This window comes from Anas acuta, chromosome 11 (assembly GCF_963932015.1).
Source record: "Anas acuta chromosome 11, bAnaAcu1.1, whole genome shotgun sequence".
Taxonomy (NCBI): Eukaryota; Metazoa; Chordata; class Aves; order Anseriformes; family Anatidae; genus Anas; species Anas acuta.
In genome coordinates, this window is record NC_088989.1 from 16,611,248 (window position 1) to 16,634,306 (window position 23,059).

Below are 23,059 nucleotides of genomic sequence, written 5' to 3' on the forward strand. Positions count from 1 at the left end.
ATTTAAAATGGATTTGGACATATTTTTTTATTTTATTTATATATATATATATATATTTTTTTTTTTAATGGGTGAAGAAATTTTATGACTTGGGTGTTTATTTTACAGTGTATGTCCTTGGTGCCCTCCCATGTAATAATACAAGCTCATGTATTACTCATCCCTCCCTTTTTTTCTTCTCCAAAGTGTTGTGTTGTGTTTGTTTGTTTTGTTTTGTTTTTATAATAGTACAATACCCTGAAGTGTCTGAATTGAAGAGTCCCAAATAAAAGTCTACTTCAGCGCAGGAAGTTTTCTTGTTGACTTAGTTAATGTTTACTTTCTAATGCCAAATCAGCTTTCAAGTTATTACATGCCATTAAGGCAAAGAATTTTGTTTTGTAAAATAATACAAGTCCCAAATGGTGGTAGTTATTGAAGTTAACACTTTTTGCCCAACTGTGGGAGTGCTAGCATCTTTGAGAGATTCCAATTTTGGTTCTTATTTATGCTTGACATTTAATGTACTTGACATTCTGATTATTTTACACCTACGTAATTTCTTATAGCTCAAGGGATAATGACAATATTTTAAGCAGTTGTGAAGTGTAGCTGTATATTATTAAGCAGGTGCCACACTACGAATGGAAGGAAAAAAAAGCCTGAAATATTTCTGGAATCATTTTCTGGTGTTGTGTATCTTAAGGTCAACTGTGGCAGTTAATCAGCTTCTTTAGCTGTGCAACTTGGTTATTTGTTTTGTTGTAAGGAAGGCAAGTCTTAGTCTTACTAATATTTTTAGTTACTTATATATGTGTGTGTGTGTATATGTATGTGTATAAAACACATAACGCTGGGCTGTGCGCTTATGTTGTGTCCTTTGAGGTCTGGGGTGAAACATTATAGTAACACATTTCTGAGTAGTTACTCAGAACTTACATTTTTCCTAAAATTTGGATTAAAATAACAATGTAAAGTAATGTACTCTCTATGAAATTAAGGCCATTTAACCAAGCTCATATATCTATAATGCATGCTGCTGTTATGGCTGATCTCAAAAGCAACTGTCTTATCTTGGTTTATAGGTAATTGATAATAATATAGAGAATAAAGAATTATATAATAATTTGTGAGAAATTAAAGTATCATGGGAGGGAAAAGTGATTTGTTTGATTTTAAGTGTACTTCATGTAAGGTCTTCTCTTCTTCTCTTTTCCAAACATAATTTTGTTAGCCATCTTTGCTGAGTTGTATTCTCATGTAAATATGAGATCCCTGCTGTCACGTAAGATTTTAGGGCATTTCAAAAAGGGTAAAATTGATGTCAGAGAAAGAAGGAGACGGAAAGTGGTGGCAACACCATGTTTTTTAGAGAAGTACATTTGGTGGTCACAGTTTCCCCATTTAACGTAATGGGAGTTTTGTGTTGAGTTTAATGTAATTGTAAGTAAATTGGCTACGTGAGGTGTGATGAAGAAATGTTAAAATACTTTATTTTACAGAACCATGCAGGGAGGATTTAAGCACTTACCCAAGTCTTCACAGAACAGTTGTCATTTCCCAGCAAGGGGTCCTTGAAGCAGCCCTGACTGAATGCATTATAGGAATGATTTTTTTAATCTTTATTTTGCAATCTTGCCACCTGGTGGTATACTTTGGCAATAAAAGCCTGGCTAAAAACCTGTGCTGAGTGATAGTTACCTTGGTAGGTAAGATTTTAAGAGCAGAATTTGAGACTGGATTATAATTAAGTTCTTGGGTTTTAGCTTGCAAATTCGTTGTGTTCTTCCACTAAGCTCTTTCCATCTTTGTCGCTGTAATGGCAAAGTGGTTTCTGTAAAATTGCTAGAAAGTGACTGGAAGTCTTCATTTTGCACAAGACCAAAGGATTTATTTGGAGTTAATTAACAAATACACATACAAACACACACATATTTACCTCGAGAGTACAATTAGATTCCAAATTGGTTGAAATTTGGAATGCAATTGCTTCCCTCCTTGTGTCAGTGTCACATGTTAGGTGCAGCCTAAGGTCTGTGCATGCCTTTGCATTAAATCCATTTTCCTTCCCACTCTGATTTCCACAGAAATGAGGGAAGAGAAAATGTAGTAATACTGTGTGGTTCTAGAACGCTTAGTCCTAGCACATTATGAACCTTAATCCTCAAAATAAAACTAGATATGGTTTGAAAAAAGATAGTGTCCAAGTCCTGAAATTCCCTCATAAAATTATGTTAAGCTGAATTTACCTAGAATACTCAAAGGGTGGTGTTAACCCTGAAATAAGCACCACAAATTGAAACAGTATGAAAGTTGAATATTTTTGAATGGTTTAAACTGTCATTTAGATATAAAGAGGGAACTGAATGCATTTGAATGATTCACAGGACCCGGTATCTTTCAAACCTAGTGCCAAGAGGACTGGGGAAGCTAGCTCCATGATGCCAATCCAAGGTGAAGCAGATGTGGGTGTACTGGTGTCTGTGTTGGGAGACCCTCATAGATAATAAAAGGTGTTTCATGTAGAGTTCAAAGGGCAATAACTATCCAGTGTTTGCAAACTGAAACTTTGTAGGCCTGCCTTTATGGTATAGTGTTACATTCGCATAGAGAACACTTGTGTCCAGCAGGACCTCTCTTCCTCATCCAAATGCTGCCTGTGGCTTTGTTGCACCTTCCTGGGGGTCTGCTGTGGAAAAAGGCAGAATGTTATTTATTCTTGGCGTCTTCAATGTGCAAACTCTAAGACCTCTCAGATACTCACTTCCAGGTTCTCCTGTCCCACAGACAGCAAGGAGAATCTCTTGTCCACCAGCCCTCTCACTGGCAGCCACACACAGCCTGCCACCACTGGGGCCCCTCAGCTCTCAGCATGCAGACTGCCTGCCATCTTCTGCAGCCCCTCTCCTGTATGAACCCATACAGCACAAATAAAACATTGCTCTGTGTTTTTAACTCTTCCAGCCCCTCTCTGATATGAGGAAGAGCAACAGATAGCAAAGCTACCGTGACAAGCACTGTCTTTTTTTGCTGTCAGCCTTTTCAATCTCATCTGTGTCTCGGCCTTCAGTTTCCCCTTCCCACTTTCAGCCATTCATCCTCACCTTCCTGGTTAATGTTCTGCATTTGTCCCATAAATGGTGAATATTAATAACGTTGAGCAGCTATTCCAGCACAGCTACACAACTTGAAGTGCTGAAGGTTTAGACTTGTCATCTTCAGTGTGCAAGCTATTTTTAAAGATAATGGAAATTACAACCAGATGAGAGTCACCTGTCTGCACTAAAAGTACTGTTTATTTATATATATATGCAAGAGGCCAGAGTTTTACCAAGGCTACAGCACTGATAAATGGATAAGGGTGAAAAGCTTTGGGAGCTGAGGCTCATCATTCCAAGCTGTTAATGTAGATTGTTGGTCACAGAACTTTTTAATCACGTTATTTTACTGCATTATGTCTGTAACTATTTATGACATGGGCTGTTTGCTCTCAGTTTTATGGGGTATCCTTTAGATCAATCCACTTGTTTGTTCTATTAATTTGTTAAATTCTCTGGGGTTTTTCAAGTCTAATTATCTCTTTTCTTTCTTCCAGTTTTGAAATCAAGATTGATTAACCAACTCAAAAAGACCCAGCTGGTTATGTGACTTGGAACCCTGTTTGTGAAGCACTCGTTCATTTTTACAAGACGACAGTACTGTATGTTGTTTTTCATTCTCCCAAAATTCAAATTCAGCTGTTGTAATGTAATAGAAATCATAGACAATAGAAATGCAAAATTCCTGAGGAATTCAACTCATATTGATAAATAAGATCTTGATATTCAGTTTAGTGACACCAGATTAGAAATACAAGTGCTTTATTTGCTTTACCATATTACTAATCCTGGGTTTCTTCCACATAACAATGACACTTATGATTTCACATTGTCTAAGGAGAGCTTTCCATACTTTGAAAGATCAGTCTGCTTTCTCTTTACATTGCATTGCATAAAGTATGGGATTAGTGACTGTGACAAATGTGTTTGAGCACTTGACTGCATTGAAAACAGATTATGTAATGGCCAATACTGAACCACCATGCAGGAAACATAAAGCAAATGCAGAGAGAGATTGCAGTGTCACTTGATGACATCTACACCAAGGTAGCTCCAGCGGAGCTATTGTTTCCTCATTGTTTCTCTCCCAGAACTCCAAGGTTTTGGACTAAATAATGCTTCCTCTCTACTTAATTTATTTTCCCACCATTAAAAATCTGTTCTTTATAAAAATGCACCTTAATTTTTAATTGCAAAAGAAAATTGCACAGATGAAGTATTAGCCTTATAGTCTTAACCTCAAGCATTGGAAGGTATACATGAAAGTTCCAGGAGTAACATTACATGGCTTAACACTTTTTTGACTTATGAACTCTATTGCATACACAAAGACTTAATAAGAGTAGAGGAATATTAAATACAGGTATGGTAAATATGTGTGTGTTTGTATGTGTATTCGTTAATTAACTCCAAATAAATCCTTTGGTCTTGTGCACATGTCATCATATTACATGTGTTATGAATCCTACCTTTTCCTTTTCCAGTTCCATGAAACTGTTATGCCTTAACAGTGACTTTTCATTTCTGTAATAAATTTTCTTTCTTAAACTTTGGAAGCACTACATTTACATGATGCTTCACTAAGACTAGCAGGAATCCAAGCCACTCTATCAGGTACAGAGAAGCACCAAGTTATTTCAAGCATTACTTTAGTTATAACCACACGAGAACTCAGGCAGCTTGGATTGGATGAGCTTTATAAACATGTCAAATTGAAGTTGTCCAGTTTGCTCTGAATGTATGAAAATTCTGTTATTTTCTGAGTGGAATGAAAAAGCTGGTATTTATTCTTTTTTTTTTTTCTGTTGAATAGTAAGTGGTTCAAATGTACTGTAAGTGGTGATACAGTAAATGTATAATCTGTTGTTCCATTTAATACCTCTCTTGTTACTAAAGACTCATTAACCAAGAAGGGAAAATAAGGTATAATGTTCAAACTATTATAGCAAAAGGGGAAATAGCACTTACTATCTACTAAATTAAGTTTAGTCTTATGAAATATTAGAATCAGTAAAGAAAAATTAATGATATTTACTCTGAAATAGAGTTTTATGCAGTGAAGTATAGGATTACTTCTAATTCTGATGATTACAAGGGGATTGTCTTTGTACGTTGTCTGTAAGTAATTAAGGAAGCTTTCCATATTATATAGCTTACATTCTGTATAGGTGCTACAAAGAAGACTGCAAGAGTTAGCTTTAGATAGATTACCTATCTACTTTTATATTGTATATTAAAAAAAATGAAATATCTTGTATGGTAAAATTTATAAAAAGCACTGTGTTATACAGAAAGGCTCTTGCACAACTTTAATGTGTTCAAAACAGGATGTAATGTTTGTATGGATAGAAATTATTCAAGGATTTATGCTTTTGTCTCTAATAATTTCCAAATGACTTTCCACTGGAGCAATAGCATATGTATTGTTCTCACATGTAAATATTAATTGATAGGTTCTTTAACTAAAACTAAATCAGAATGAAAATACGGTCATAATGACTGTGGCCACTGTGACATTAATGCTGAAAACCACTGCACTAACATTAGTACTTTTTACTGACATTCCTTTTTGACTGCAGTAGTTTGTCGCTATTGCTTTAATGAAGGATTTTAGTGGGTGCTGTAAGCTGTGCAGACCAAATAGTGTGCTTGTCTTTCAAAATCCTAGAGATCGAAGCTACATGTTTTTCAAAAACTCCTTATATCATCTGTAATGCTTGTCTGTCAGATGTTTAAACATCTATAAGAGACAAAAAGCTAAGACGGACTAGGCAGGGAGCGTTCTTAGCCATTCAGATATTTAAAAGTAAATAAATAAATTCCCACACAGAGGTTTTTCCTGCTGATCACACGCCTCCATCCCCTTCCCCACGAGTAAGATCATCAAAATACCATCATTTTGCCCATTCCTTAGTGTTTTATGCATTAGTCTTCATTTATATTGTGGAAGGCAAGCTGCCATACAGAATCACACAATTTAGTGTGCTTGTAAAATGAAACAAACAAACAAACAAAACAACAACAACAACAAAAACTCCTACAAATGCTTTGTTATTAGCTTTTGAAATACCCTTTTTGAGAGATGCAATGGGCTTATGGTCTAACTCTACCCAGATTTCACTGTTGTTTAACCTGCCTCAGAACTGGAACTGAGGTTGCATTTACATAAGATGTTTTTTTTCCATTGATGAACATGTACACGGTACTGTTCTGGTTGTGCTAGGTGTTAATACCAGCTTCAGATAACACTAAACAGGACGTAATGCTGATTTTTGTGGGTGTCTGGTGAGGCCACAAGTTCACAAGGATTATTTCTTCCTTACAAAAGTCACAGAGGTAATTGCAACTGTTGTCCTCTCCTTTATGAAATCATACATGGATTTGTTTGGTGGTTCTTGTTGTCTGTCTAAGTCATTAAGGGAAATACTTTAGGCTGCAATGTTATTTCTATTCTTAGTAGAAATTGAATGCCCATGATAATTGAGAATGATGAAGCTGAAGAAATGGCTTCATCTTCAGTACCAGATGCCTGCATTTTGCTGTTGGGTCTGTGCACGCAGGCACTAGTGAAGCCTCTGAAACTCTTGGCTTTTCAAGTAATTATTGTGACCTTTTGCTTTTGTAACTTATTCTTTGTTGGAGGAAAAGAGCTGTAAGAGCGAAGAGTGAGGCTAGTAGTCTCACTTTGTTATATTTCTTCAGCACCGCTAAGATGGGCACAAATTTTATGCCAACTCATCCCTAATGATCATATCTATGTCAACAAAGTTGGTATCATAGGTTTCATGTCAGATAGTCCTGTCCACTGGTTTCTGTATTACTTTTTCTGGGACCATGTCCTGTGTTTTCAAGGGGAAGAGGGGTCTGTTCTGTTTGCTTTCACTTCTTAGAGGCTGGTATGGCATTATTCATTCAGTAAAGTTATGCAGAAGTAGAGTGCTCCTGTGCCTACCAGTACCTGTGCAGTTACCTCTTTTTTTTTTTTTTTTGTACAACTAAATGAAAAATAAAAATATCCATGCATGTCTGTGAACTCTCCCTCCTTTGAAAATCTGACCTCCCCTAATTAAATAACCTTTTCCTACTATGTAAAGTCAATGACATTTTATAATCATACAACTTGTACTTATTTTAAATTTGTCATTTTGAGAGGTCTGTAGAGGTAATATTAAAACATAACTATATTCAGTGAGAGGATAACAGTAGACATTATCTAACTCTTGCTTAGGGTTTCTCAGCAGTCAGTCCTGAAGTGGTACTGGTTATGTCACATCTGTTTTGTAGGTAATGGAAATGGTGACCCTGAGAGGTTACATGGCACATCTGCACTATGCTCTTTCTATCTCTTCTGTGCTGACTGTGTTACTGAATATCACAGTAAAATATCTCTCTAGAGCAATACAAACAGCTCCCTAAAGTAATGATATTTTAATGTAATAAAGTTAAGGAAAACTTTTAGTTGAACCAAAAATTTTGATGTGTTTCTGCTGCATTTTTTACATCTGTACAGTGCTTGGAATTCTGCATGTTGTATGTGCTGTTCAAATCATTTGTTGCTTTACATTTTTTTTTTTCTTGGTAGGTTTTCATGCTGCAGATTTTGAAGGTCCGTTACTGGCTTTGTACTGACTTATATCTGTTCCTAGCTCACAAAGCCTAGGTTAATGCCTTTTTACTGGTTTCCCTTCAAATACAGAACATTCAGATGTGTAATTCTTTAATATGACACCATAGAGGGTTGAGTACAATTCACATGCTAATATATAGAAACTAAATCTCACAAAGGAGGTGTGTTCACGTTTGTCTTCATTCACCGTATTTCAGAGGCTATATGCCAAACCTTGCTTGACAAATACAGCATACTACATTTACCCCTTAATTCAGAGGGTAAATGCCTTTTTAAAGGTAAAAAACCTTCATCCTTCCTTAATTGTTTTGATCCTATGGAGGAGCAAAGGTTTTCTTTCATGACCCCACCTGTGCCTACTTTGCTGATTACTCCACTTCTTACTGATTCCTGTGTTAAATTTCCCTTTTTCAGGAAGAAACTGCAAAGTGAATACATCCAGCAGACACAGGACTTTCTGATTTTTTTTTTTTCTCCTGCCCCTGCTGAAGAAGTCACTTCAGTGACTGTGGTGCTCTTCCCTCTCTTTCAGCTTGCCCTGTAAGTTTAGCTCCAGGTTGAGATCAGGCTCTTAAAACAAAACAACAGTTCCAAAACATCAGTAAACAAAACACCTTTTTTTTTTTTTTTTTTTTTTTAGCATAGATTTTGCTGGTGCATCTTGTTTATCTGCTTTAAATTTTAAGTCTGCATTTTGCCTGCATGGCCTTTAGAGTTCCATTCACTTGACTGAATTGTGCACTCTTACAAGAGCAAAGTAGAAAAATTCTCCATTTGCTTTCAGTTTGATGATCTAATCATCGTCTATTGAATTCCTATCCATTTTTCCCCTGGAGAGTTCATCTAAGCCAGTAATATTAATATCTTTCTTGAATGGTTTGGCACTTGCCAGTTTTGCAGGGTTGTGTAATCCATCGCACTTCCTACATCTTTCCTGAGGCTGGTGAGTCATTTAGGAAAGCAAGGGACATGGGAGGGGAGTTTGTGTCTGACCCTCAATTCCTCCTTGCTGGTCACCCTCCCCTGCTCATCCTGGCTGTGCTGTTGGCCTGTGCAGGGCCTGGCCTTGGGCTTCTCTTTGGACTCCTTGTTTCTTTGCACCTTGTGTGTCTCTTCAGTGTCTTGAAATGCAGGTTTTGTACTGGCTTCTCAAGCGCAATCCTTGTCATCCCCTCTTTGGATGGACTGAGTGACTTATTCCTAGGCCTTGTGTTAGATTTCTCAGTAATCTCTCCCTGCAGATGTCGGTGCTTCAACACCGAGTGAAGTGATGCTTCGCTTTTTATGTATGCAAGCAACACATGGTCTGCAACCAGCTACTTAAGCTCACAAAATATTTAAGAATATGTTTGAATGCAAGGTCTTACAGAAAATGCAAATTTATTACTTATTGCTTTTCACTTGATTCTTATGATAGATTTCTGGAGAGTGCTCCAAGGAGGGTTTTTTTGGTGCTATCACTACTTTTCCTTCATGCTTATGCTAATTTTCTTTCTTTGCTTGAGCCCCATAACACTTGTTATCAGTAGCTACAATTTCCTGCCACCTGTGGTGGAATATATTTCTTCATTATGAGCTTTTTGATGCTTTCTGAAGTTTTATTTTTGATTAGCTGCTATGGAATTTCTACATATCATTTGCTTGTCCTGCAAAGCTTAATCATCTGATAGCTGGGAAAATTGCTGCCTCTGGTTGATTTTACTTCGGGCCAAAATCACTTGGTGTCTGTTCCTGGTACCAGTACTGAACTGGTATATTAAGTTCAGCAAAGAGAATGTGGAGGAAAACTCTTTTTCATTTTTTGTATTTTTTTTCCTTGAAATGAAAGAGTGCTGAAAATGCTGAGGCCCAGTTCAAAACGATTTAACTGAATGGAGGTGGAATTCAGAAGAGATCACAGCTTTTATCTGAGTTTGATAAATGTTTTCTTAATGTTTGCAGAACTTCTGCATTTTAGAACCTTATATATATGTGTGTGTATTTTTTCTTTTGTGGGAGGGGAGTGAGGGGAGAGGATGTAAGCAGAGATTTACCACTGCAAATTCTCCTGCCCAGATCAGAAGAGGACCATGAATTATACCTGCTATTGGATTTATAAATGCAAATATGTCTTGCCAATTAAATATACCTTTCCGTTCCTAATTAAAAAAAAAAAGAAAAAAAAAGAAAAAACAAACCAACAACTTTTTATCGCAAGAACAGCTGTCCAACCACCTCATCTATATCAGGTAGTTCCTCCTCTCTATCACTGTCATCTAGAACAAGGATTAATGCCAGGGAAATATTAGAGGGAGTGATTAAAAAAAAACATGTGTATATGAGAGGCACTTGTAAATTGTACGGGATTTCTAGCATCAAAAGAGGGACTTGGCAATAGCAGATCTATAGCTTCAATGCTGTAGGAGGAAAGAAAAAAAATGGTTTTGACTCTGTGCTGAATTCTGCTGGAGCAGCTGGTGCGAGATTTGTACTGGAGGTGAACTGGTACCCACAGGTAAAGCTGCTGCTCTCTGGTGTGTGTGCCTGTTTAAAAAAAAAAAGGCAAAGAATAACTTTCTATTTATTCTTTATTGATATTTTTATCCTTACTTTTTCTAACCAAACCTAGCCTCTAGGCTATAAATTGCAACTTAAGGGAGATAAGTCCATATAAGTCTTTATAAACTATTAGGTATTCATGTAATAGCCCACTGAAAAGGTTGTAAGAATGACCTCAATGAGTTCCTCCTGCTCCCACTCCTTTACTTATGTTTTTGGTACCATGCCTCGATGCCAAGGAATTCTTCCTCTCTCCATCATCCCCCAGGTCCCCAGAGAAATAGCACACAGCCTTGCTGGAGTAGTATGATTCACCACTGTAAATGTCTCTGTCAGTCTTACTTGAGAAACTGCACTGAAATGGAAATGAAATCTGTGCCCAGCGGGCATAGACATAACTTTCAACAACTAAACTCTTTCTTCTTTTTCCTTCCTTGTTTCTTTAAGAGTGTGTGCTTTTCTACATGCCAGTATGCTTTATGGATGAGATGAAATGAAAAAAAACCAAACATATGCTTTGCAAGGTGTCAAGATTAAGGGTGGTGCTGAACTGTTTTTGTTTTTCTCATAAGCTTTTCTCTAAATCCCATGAGGTGGCATTCCTGAAAATAAGCAAATAGTTATACACAGTTTCTGCCAAGGGTCAATAGCGGATCCTTTCTTTGTGGAAGGAGTTTTAGTAACAAGGAAACTTCTTGTTTCTGTAACCACTTTGTGAGAGTTTCTGGGTCAGAAGTTGCATCTGAAGCAGGTTTCCTAATAGTCATGAGCAAGTCGTCTAAGTCGTCTGCATTCATCAGAGAACTGCTGGGTGTTGAAGAGAGACTTGATAGAGCTTGGTTGGTGGATTTTGCAGGTTAGTGGGATTGCCTTTTGGGAACAGATAAGAATAGCTAGTGACTCCTGAAAATCCTGGTAAATGAGCAGTTAAGCCAGACACAGAGCATCTGCTGGACAAAGGCATCTATACCATGTCCATGTCAATGGGCTGGGGAGACCCTCACAGTGAGTTGTTGCCTCATACAGCTGTGGAAGAAAAAGGGGTTAAAAAAAAAAAAAAAATTGATTGCATCATCCTTTTTATCCTTTTTTTTTTTTTTTTTTTTTTTTTTTTTTTTTTTTCTTAAGAACCATCACGATTGTTTTAGTGGGTATTTTAGAAAAGAATTAAGGGATGGCAAATTGGGATTTACAAAGGCTGAAGTGAAAGAGATTGCAATTCTTAAGACATGAGATTATTAAGGATCAGAGAATTTTTTATTATGGTTTTGTGGAATTTGAATTGATTTTGAGAAAACATGCACTTGTACAAAGAAAAGTTAAGGAAAAGGAGAAAGGAGGAGAGAGAAGAAAGCCCTGCAAGACTGAAAAATCATTTTATTGCAATCTGTATGTGAAAGAAGAATGGCAAAAATAGAAAATCCTCTGAAATAATCATAATCATTTAAAATATTGAGAATGTAAAACAAATGTTAAGCCCCCCCCACCCCCCTTTTAATGCTTTTATACGTGTGAATACACATGGGAGTTTGTGTGCCTGTTTGTATATATACTATTGTAGTTCATCACCAGCCGAGGTCTAGTAAGGCTTAAAACTTGCTTAAGAAAAGCTCCTGTTGTTTTCCATTTGGAGTCTCATTTTAATCTTTTTGTAAACTTTGTATGACACAAGGCTTTTCTTAATTCTGTAGTCAAATTTGAGTAAAATAGGTAATGTTCATACTACAATTTAAAAAAAAAATAAACATAAGTAAATAAAAACCCCAACATAATCTAGATTACTTTTTATCTTTGCATTCCTACACTGTGTTATATTTACAAATGCTGTCTCTTGTTATAAGGCATTTTCAAAGTTTTTGCACTGGCAGTTCAATCCTCATCTTTTACAAGAAGTTGGAAACTGGTATGAATGATTCATTTTAAACTGCTATTTTAGTGGTGCACGCATCATCTTATATACAATTTTACATAAAACGGATGGGGAAATGCTAGTTTATATACCTCCTCCACCTATCTATTTAAATGAAAATGCATAAAACTTGAACAGGGGACTGTCATTTGGATGTATAATATAAAAAATACAGTGGGGAAAAACAAGGAGAGAGCTCAGGAGCTGTGAATGGTGATCAGCTAACTGCAAAATGGAGGAAATTCCATGGGCAGTCTCAAAACTCACCCTTGGCTTTAAGCCCCAGATGTTTGCTGTGCCTGAAGACAAAATAATCCAAACCAGCTAAAATAGAATTAAAAAAATGCAGCAAGGCAAAAGATAAGATCAACATATGTTCTCACACTTCTTCTTCTTCTTTTTTTTTTCTTTTTTTTTTTTTTCTTTTTTTTGCTTGTTTGGAAAGATAGAGATGAAAGGGAGAGGACAGATTCTTCATTAGTACTCATGGAGTAGAGCTATATGGGGGTGAGATTTCTGGGTAAAGACAACCAGAAAAGTTAAACTTCTTATAAAGTGTGACTTTTTAAGAAAATCTACATCTTGCATTGGCTTACAGTCCTTTTTGTTAATGTGGGTACTGGCTTGAGTTTGCTACTAATCTGTTATGCATTGTGTAAAAATTCAACATCACAAGGAAAAGAAAGTACAATAATGATAATGTGACAGGTATTTCTAAAATTAGTCCTAAAACTAGGACTAAATAAAACAAAAACATTTATCCTTGTGTATAATTAAAATAAAGCAGTATATTGAAAAAAGTTTGCAATAGCTTTGAATGAACAGTGGTTGAATTTAATTAAACTTTATTACAGTGGATTTTGTTCCTCATTGATTGCTGAGAAGTAATCCAAATTTCTCAATGCAGAAAGAAGTGATGTATGAAAAATATTATTTCAATAGTCTGTCTTTTTTTTGACTTCACTCAAACTATGAAGGAATATAGTTTTAAGGGTTCAGTGTAATCTCTCTACAACCCTGTTTTTTTTTTTTGTTTGGTTGTGGGCTGTAGATACAAATCAAGCAAAAGTCCTGGTGAAATAAATGAAGTATATGCATTTGCACAGTTTGACCAGCCAGTCACGTCTATTTATTTTTTGTTGTGAGCAGATGGTAGTTCCAAGTCTGTGCAGAAATATTGTCATAAGTATTTCCTTTAGTACTCTTTCTGTTCTAATTCTTTTCACAGCTCTCCTTCCATTCAGGACATGTTTGCTGTTGGAAATATGTGTTCTGACAAAATATTTAAAGGTGAACAAAGAGAGAGGGAGCTCAGAGAAAGGAATGAGTCTTTTTCTTCATAGTGTGAAAGTGGCTGGTATACTTGTGCTCCTGTGTTTTGAATGATGATATGTATAAAGAGCATAAATGGATGAAAATTTGGATTAAAAAAAAAAAGTTTCCTTATCTTTCCTGCACTATTTGCTGTTATAATGTTGGTATATATTTGTATCTTGATTTAAACTGCCATTAAAAAAAATCCCAATAGACAATCTTAAGAAACTTAAATCCTCTGTTTACTTGGGACAGTACATGAAAGGAAGCTGCATTGCAGGTAGCATTGGAGACACCATGGTGAATGGTGGAAGAGAGCAGCCTAATTTGCAAAGGCTGGTCTTTCAGTTATGTTTTAAGTTGGACACGTATTCAAGTTTCAAAAGGAACTGGTCTCAAAAATGATCAGCTTTGTTGTTGTGCCAGTCTCCAGTTTGTGTTTATCATCTGCCCTTAGATAGGCAATATTTTGCTGTAAGATAGATTTTCCTTATAATAATGCTTTATTGAAATGAAGGAAATATTACCAGTAATTTTATAATGCCAGCCACATGGTGTTCTAATTCACTGTTGTAGTTCACAATATTTATGTAATTTCATTAAACATCCATACCTCCATACCTTAATTCCTCATTAAACTGAGGATAGCTACTAAAAGCAACTTAATTTGGAGAAAAAGGATTTCTGGCAGGAGATGATTCTCTTTGTGTCTTAAGAATAGTTACTGGAAATATTCTGCTATTTTTCTGCCTCTAATTTATAAATTTATAAGGTCCTGCTGTAAACTAGACTGTAGATTGTTTGGTCCCGTTAATTTTGATAGATGAGACAGAACTGACCGTAATATTACTGGCAGACTTGGAGTAACTCTGTAATTTAGGAGTTAACAGCTCGTTCCAATACATCTTCAAAATTTCATTTTTGTGATATTTTTGAATATTTTTAAAGTAGTCCTTTAATTCATTTTCAAAAATAAAAGAAGGTTCTTCCTGGAAGAAATTCTTAATATATGCAAACTGTTTTACAGGGAAAACTCCTGTTACAAAAAGACATATTATTTACTGCAACTGATTTGAAAGAGCAGGAGGTTAAAAATCCTCTAATATGTTTTTGAAATCTGCATGTAAGATCAGAGCATTTCAAAAGGGCTGCTGGGACTTTGTGGAAGTCACATTTCTCTTTTGATTTCAATTTTGTACCTAGAAAGGATTAGAATATATTAATTTGAGTTGATGGTCAAATGGAAAATATTTTTAGAATGTAAGATGCGTATCGGAAAAGATACATACTCGGGAATATGGCATGAGAGTCCTTATATATATATAATAATAATAATAATTATTATTAAAAAAATAATAAAAAATAATTATTATTATTATTATTATTTATTGTGTGTGTGCAATGTGGAAAAAAATTACCCAAGTTCTTTCAGTCTGCTATGCTGAATCTCTGCATTTTATTTGCTACTGTTTGTTTGATGCAAAATTATTCATGACCTTGTTCCCTGGAAAATTCTGAAAAGGTATTTGAAATAGCAGAGACTCCTCTGAACAACAGCATAATTTCCTAGAAAGCAATATTTAGCCACTGATTTATTTGCTCATTCTGTCTTTCCATCACCTATTATTTTTCCAGAGGTGTTTTCTCTTGATTGTGACCTTGCAAGGTGACAGATTAATTCTAGTGATTAGGAATTTGTGCAGGCTGCTACTCAGCCTCCTGTTTTACAAAACACGCTATAATACATGATATTCTTTAATTCAATTTAAAGCAGTTTAACTTTGAACAACCAAAATTCAGATGCAGGGGAAGCTTTGCAAGCTCATCCATTTTTTTCCTGCTCCCTGCTCCTGTGTTCAGAGGAAACTGAGAAATCCAAGCAAACTTTGCCTCTCGTCTCTTGCTTTCACCTGCCAGGAGGAGCTGCCCAGTGTGAAGAGCCCCAGTTCAGGTTTGTGGGACGTGCAGGGGCCTGTTAGAAACTTGGCAGTGCTCTGCTGAAAGCAGCCACCTCGCACCTGACTTCTCTCCCCCAAGCTTCCTAACTGCAATTTAACTGCTTAGATCTGCAAACATGGGTGGGCCATTTCTTTGACTTTTGGGAAACCATTTTCCTGTCACTGATAGTAGTGTAGCAATTTTAAAATGGGACTTCTAAAATTGGAATTAGGGAATCTTTTAAACAGTTTTGCAGCCCTAGTGGAAAAGGCTGCAGATTTTGCAACTGACCTTTTTTTTTTTTTTAACTGATCTAACAGTGCTTCTAAACACATGGTGCAGTGGAAGACATTAACAACTGGGAGCACATAACTTCACTAACAGTACAAATAAAATGTATTATGGTCTCAAAAAATAAATAAATATATTATTAAAATATTATAGTCTCAACTATTTGCCACATGACAAAAACCAGTAAAAAGTGGTGATAACTGACCAGAAAAAGGGGCTATAATTTCTGAGAGACACAGAAAACTTTCTTTTTGTCACCTGTGCAAAGCTCATAGTTTCCTGGGCAGAAGTGATTTATGTATGATTTTACACGGCAAATAAGCACAACACATAAATCTTCTCCACTGGGGCACTGCAAATCAGTTTCATAGCTTGAATTTAGAGAAACTCTGTGGTCAGTGAGGAATCATTGGCAACAGAATAATTTCATCTGGTGGAAGGCAATAATTTACTGGTGGGGTTGACATGGATGGGAGCACGTCCATCAGGCTGCTGTTCTGTCACAGCCCTGGCTGGTGCAACAGCTGGATATTGGCCTTTCTGCTTTCACCTCATGTCATGGTCATGGTCCCAGTCCGGCCTTGCACTGGTTCTTGCACTCATCTTTGAGCTGATATCAGTCCTTTCTGGGTGGCACATGAACTTTACACATAATATGACTGGCTTAGGCTGCATGAAGCCAGGCTATGGGGTGGAAGGAGCAGTGAACCATGTGGAGCTGACTGAGGTTGGAAGGAAAGTGATGAGATAAGAGGGCTGCTGCAGTTCCAATCCTCTACAGCTGCCTATCCAACCTTTAGAAAATAGGATTACTGGTCATTTTGTTAAAAGAACTACTGCTATGGTAGATTGGCTCCCTTCTTTCCAGAGACAGCAAGCATGCCATAAGATTGCATGTAATTTAACCATGCAGTTTAACACCTGACCAGGTTTCAGTTAGGTCAGAGTTAATTTTCTTCCTAGTAGCTGGTAGAATGAAATATCCTCTTAGAAGAGAATATTTCAAGGACCCAAAAGGGTTCTGGTGGGCTTTTGGCATAGCTGCCTTACAGACAGAGGGCATTAAACCATTGCCTACCTTGCCCAGTCTCTCAGAGGATCCTTCTGTTGTGGGGTTGCTTAGGGTCAAAGAACAGCAAGTGCCAATTGCTACCACAACTGGGCACCAGTGGCGATATCGCACTGAGACTCCCTGACTCCCACCCATAAGCTAATTTGTCAATTGGAGAGCCAAGGAGTGACCAGCAAGACTCATTCACCTTTTAATAGTCCTATATGGCCAGTGGGAAAGTCTAATTGTGAGTGGAGACTAACAGTGGACTATTGTGGCCTGAACAAAGTAACACCACCACTGAGTGCTGCAGTGCCGGACATGCTGGAACTTCAGTACGAACTGGAATTGAAGGCAGCCAAGTGGTTCGCCACAAATGATATCACTAATGCATTTTTCTCCATCCCTCAAGCAGCAGAGTACAGGCCACAGTTTGCTTTCACTTGGAGAGGAGTCCCTACTATTTACCCTACACAACCCTACTATTTACCATGGAATGATCCAGTCTGCGCTGGAGGAGGGGAAAGTTCCTGAACACCTGCAGTACATCGATGACATTATCGTGTGGGGTGACACAGCAGAGGAAGTTTTCAAGAAAGGGAAGAAAATAGTTCAAATCCTTCTGAAGGCCGGTTTTACCATAAAACAAAATAAAGTCAAAGGACCTGCACGAGAGATCCAGTTTTTAGGAATAAAATGGCAAGATGGACGCCATCAAATCCCAATGGATGTGATCAACAAAATAACAGCTATGTCTCCACCAACTAGCAAAAAAGAAACACAAACTTTCCTAGGTGTTGTGGGGTTTTGGAGAATGAACATTCCAAATTACAGTCTGATTGTAAACCTGTTCTACCAAGTAACCCGTAAGAAGAATGATTTTGAATGGGACCCTGAGCAACAACAAGCCTTTGAACAAATTAAGCATGAAATAGTTCATGCAGTAGCCCTTGGGTCAATCCGAACAGGACCAGATGTAAAGAATGTGCTCTACACTGCAGCCGGGGAGAACGGCCCTACCTGGAGCCTCTGGCAGAAAGAACCTGGGGAAACTCGAGGTCGGCCTCTGGGGTTTTGGAGTCGGGGATACAGAGGATCTGTACGCAGTGGGCTTGAATAGGAAATCCCAGTCACCCAGGAATCTTGGAAGTGATTATGGACTGGCCAGAAGGCAAATACTTTGGGATATCATCAGAGGAGGAGGTGGTCCATGCTGAAGAAGCCCCACTATACAACAAGCTACCAGAAAATGAGAAGAAATATGCCCTGTTCACTGATGGGTCCTGTCGTATTGTGGGAAAGCATCGGAGATGGAAGGCTGCTGTATGGAGTCCTACATGACGAGTTGCAGAAGCTGCTGAGGGAGAAGGTGAATCAAGTCAGTTTGCAGAAGTGAAAGCCACCCAGCTGGCTTTAGATATTGCTGAACGAGAAAACTGGCCAGTTCTCTATCTCTACACTGATTCATGGATGGTAGCAAATGGCCTGTGGGGATGGTTACAGCAGTGGAAGCAAAACAACTGGCAGTGCAGGGGCAAACCCATCTGGGCTGCTGCATTGTGGCAAGATATTGCTGCTCGGGTAGAGAACCTGGTTGTAAATCTACGCCACGTAGATGCTCATGTGCCCAAGAATTGGGCTACTGAAGAACATCAAAACAACCAGCAGGTGGATCAGACTGCTAAGGTTGAAGTGACTCAGGTGGACCTGGACTGGCAACATAAAGGTGAATTATTTATAGGCCGATGGGCCCATGACATCAAGGTAGAGATGCAACATAAAGATGGGCTCGTGATCGAGGGGTGGACCTGACCATGGACGATGTAGCACAGGTTATTCATGACTGTGAAACACGTGCTGCAATCAAGCAAGCCAAATGGTCAAAGCCTCTTTGGTATGGAGGACGATGGCTGAAATATAAAAATGGAGAGGCCTGGCAGATTGATTACATCACACTCCCTCAAAACCACAGCGGCAAGTGCCATGTATTTACAATGGTGGAAGTAACCACTGGATGGCTGAAAACATATCCTGTGCCTCATGCCACTGCCCGGAACACTATCCTGGGCCTTAAAAAGCAAGTCCTATGGTGACATGGCACCCCAGAAATAGAGTCAGACAATGGGTCTCATTTCCAAAACAACCTCATAGACACTTGGGCCAAAGAGCATGGTATTGAGTGGGTGTATCACATCCCCTATCATGCACCAGCCTCTGGGAAAGTTGAACGATACAATGGACTGTTAAAGACTACACTGGAAGCAATGGGTGCTGGGACATTCAAAAATAGGGACACACATTTGGCAAAGGCCACCTGGTTAGTCAATACTAGGGGATCTGCCAACCGAGCTGGACCTGCCCAATCAAACCTGTTATGTACTGTAGAAGGGGATAAAGTTCCCATAGTTCACGTAAGAAATATGCTGGGTAAAACAGTCTGGGCTACTCCTGCCTCAGGAAAAGGCAAACCCATTCGTGGAATTGCTTTTGCTCAGGGACCTGGATGCACTTGGTGGGTAATGCAAAAGAATGGAGAGGTCCAGTGTGTACCTCAAGGGGATTTAATACTGGGTTAGAATAGCCCATGAGTTGAATTGTATCATGTTAATTATTATATAATAGTGTATGTCATCACTACTATGATTACTAAATACCCTAAATGAAAATGGTGATTAATTAGAATATATGGGAAAGTGTAACCTGAGCATGACATAAATGGTATGGAATAAGGGGTGGATATATGTTCTGGTTTCAGTTAGGATGGAGTTAATTTTCTTCCTAGTAGCTGGTAGAATGCTATGTTTTGGCTTAGGATAAGAAGAGTGCTGATAACACGCAGATGTTTTAATTGCTGCAGAGCAGTGCTTACACCAAGCCAAGGACATTTCAGCTTCTCACTCTGTCCTGCCAACGGGCAGGCTGGGGGTGCAGCAAGAGCTGGGAGGGGACAGACCCAGAACAGCTGACGCAAACTGGCCAAAGGGGTATTCCATACCATCTGACGTCATGCTAAACAATATATAGGGGTGGCTAGCTGGGGGGAGGAGGGCCGGACTGCTTGGGGTTAGGCTGGGCATCAGTCACCAGGTGGTGAGCAATTGCACTGTGCATCACTTGTTTTGTACAGATTGTTATTAGTAGTACTATTATCATCATTATTGTTATTATTATTATTGTTATTGTTATTGTTATTTTCCTGTCTTAATAAACTGTCTTTGTCTCAACTCACAGGCTTCACTTTCCATTTCTCTTCCCCATCCCAGAGAGGGAGGGGGGAAGGTGAGCGAATGGCTGTGTGGTGTTTAGCTGACAGCTGGGTTAAACCACAACAACACCTTATGGATGTCCTGTGCTTAATGCACTTTCAACTTCATTTTGAGCTAAATGGAAAATTTTCAAACCTTCGTAATTCCTGTTGTTACCATATAGCTCTCTATTTCTGTTAAGCAGAAAGTTTTGTGCTACAAATATAACTTCAGAAAAACAAACAAATGAAACAATACAACATTCAAAATGTACAAAAGTAAAAGGGCTATGCGACTTTTTGCTTGTTTTAATAAGTCAGTATCACAGGAAAGCAAAATCAATACTTCTGTCTTTGTGATCTTAAATTTGAGTTCACGATACCACGTCAGTTAGCTTCCAGTCAGGATTTCTTACTCCCTGTAGCTGACTGCTTTCAATTGGGCAGTGATAATGTCCTGGAGTTGAAATTAAGATCTTTGAAGGGACATTTGGTGACAAAAGTACCCCATTTCCTTCTCCCTGACTTTTTCCTTCTTCTTGCATTTAACACAGTTGTGAGCTCACTAGGGACGAAAAAGAGAGCAGAAACATTTTTTAATGGAGTGTAGGGAGGATTGAAATAAATTTTTCATATACATTGCTCTCTGAAACATGTCTTCCTGAGGTCAAAACAAGCCCCAATGGCCATGCACGGGAAACAGGGAGAGCCTGCATCTGAGAAGGAAGATGTGGCACAGCTCACTCCGGCAGCAGTCAGCTCTTAGATCTGCTTGGATTTGCTCCGCTCTCCTGTAAGTTTGCCAAGTAAAATGCTGCTTAACATCAGAACTTTATGATTTGTGTTGTAAAACAGCATCATAAGAAACCTGTAGAACTTGTATGTAAGGAGAAAAATCAGTTTAAACAAATCCCCCACAGATTTTGCAACACAAGACTTCTCGTGGATAAGTGAGCTATGTGACCTTCACAGAGACATTAATGTGGATGACGAGGTTTATTTGTCATGTATGAATGAGAAATCTGAGTGCGCAGAAACTTGATGAACATAAGCAAATGCACAGCTCAATGTGCAATAGCTGCGCAGAGGTTAACTTTGTGATTCTTATGTTGCCACATCTAATACGATAATTACTTTTGGCACCTTTGTGCCTAGGCCTAATTCATCTTGCAAAGATAAGGTAATCATTTACCACTTAACCTCATTCTTCATGTGCCAAATAACACAATAGTACAATAAGAACGTAGACATCCAAGTTGGGAGTAAAGAATAGAGGCCAATATCTTGGGCAAGAGCAATATTTGAACAGTAAAATAAGCAGGATTAGAGGAAAATTCTACCTCAAAACAAGCCAGGCTTTAGCAAAGAGCCTTGCATTAGTATTTTTACTTGGCAAACCTTAGGCTGAGATCAGCTGTGGTGAAATATACAATTCTCCAGCAAACATTTGTAGGTTTCAAAAGAGGACATGGTTCAATTAGTATTGCTGCACCATGAGTGGCATTTTATGGTAGGCTGTACAAAGTTGTGTGTTCCTAGTTAATTTTTAGTTTTGTACTATAGCTTAAGCACACGTTGTACAAATATGCCTTTGCTCGGGCTTTAAAACAGCAACAACAACAACAAAAAAAAAAGACTGGGACACTCTTTAGTGTATTTGAAGTAGGGATGGCACAAGGTAGTCCTCGTAGAGAATAATATGTAAGAAGGTGGAAGAGACTGTAATTGACACTTGAAATGGAGATCTAAAGTATAGTCAATAACTGTGTTGATGGTTTCTCCATTACCTCACATGCATGACTTATGTTTACAGTTGCATAACTGTTTATATGTAAATAAAGCTATTGCAGCTTTCTTTCCCTCTGTTAGGGCAGTTTTAGCTTAATTATGAAAAGGAGATTTGTGGGGAGCTGGGGAACATTCATGTTATTGTGATTCATTTAAAATTTGCTTCTTACGTGTTTGCTACTTGCCCCATGTAATTTAGTGTTTATTCATTTATTTATTTTTCTTTCTGCATGGAAGAGCGTGCATTCACTCATTCTATTTTCAGTATAATAGCTGAAATTTTCAGTCTTGGAGAGTAGAAAGGTGAACTGCACCTTCTTTGTGCTTTCTGGACAAGCAACTGGGATGCTGTATTGCAGCTATTTCTCACTGTGGATGTATAAACAACTGTAGAGTCACTTTAGAGTTAATTATATTGTAGCTCTCTTGTGGTGTGATGGAAAAAAAATCATGAATTAATTGCTTCAGTGGACCTTCGCTCCTCTTAGAGCAAAGTTTCACTATACTGTAAATGCTTGGTATTATGTCAGTTCCCTAGAAGTAGTCATTATCACCTACACACTTGGTGTCAAGTGCTGCTTTCTAAAGAGATTAGTACCTTTTCCTCCTCCACCTCCTCCTTCTCCTCCTCCACTCTTGCTCAGCTAAGTAGAAGAGAATCCAAATTACCGCAACCATACAGGATGGAAAATGGAAAATAATGCCCCTGATGTGTGGTTGCTGTTTCAAGGAGAGAAATGAGATCCAGGATTTTATTCCCCTTCACTAGCACTTTCATGCTGACCTAATTTCACCTGACGTCAGCAGGTTTAGCATGGTAGCTCCTAGCAGAACGGGGCTGTGAGCCTGTCAAAGCTACACGCTGCAGAGTGGCTAAGTAAGGAAACGGGGGTTGCAAACCAGCCACTGGAGAAGAAAACATGGATATTCACTTTCTGTGTAGCAGGGAAAGGAAGGAAAACTGCAATCAAAGTAACAATGGAATTAAATCCAAATAAAAAGAGGACCTTGAACCAGAATGCATTTTTTTTCCTTTTTTTTTTTTTTTTTTCTTGGTAACTTCCGTAATATTCCTATACCTGTGAGAAGATTTGGCTAATTGAACCCTTATCAGTTATTTGCTGGTCACCTGGCAACAACCACTCATACCTCTGTTATACGGGCATGAATTTGTCATCTTACCAGGCAGGACTGACGAAAAGAAACAACAGTGCAGAGGTTAACTGAAAGGAAAAGAGGGAACAGAAGTTTTTCATGGTTAATGTCACATTCACTTGGATGC

General features: G+C 38.1%; 1 protein-coding gene across 19 annotated transcripts in view; it reads left to right on the top strand.

Annotated features, from left to right (window-relative positions):
- Positions 1–23,059, top strand: part of ATP2B2 (ATPase plasma membrane Ca2+ transporting 2) — a 421,948-nt gene that overhangs the window by 141,509 nt on the left and 257,380 nt on the right. For all 19 annotated transcript variants that reach the window (XM_068695120.1, XM_068695119.1, XM_068695126.1 and 16 more), the window contains exon 3: positions 3,575–3,679. The gene's annotated coding sequence lies outside the window, so the exon portion shown is untranslated. The remainder of the gene's footprint in view (positions 1–3,574; positions 3,680–23,059) is intronic.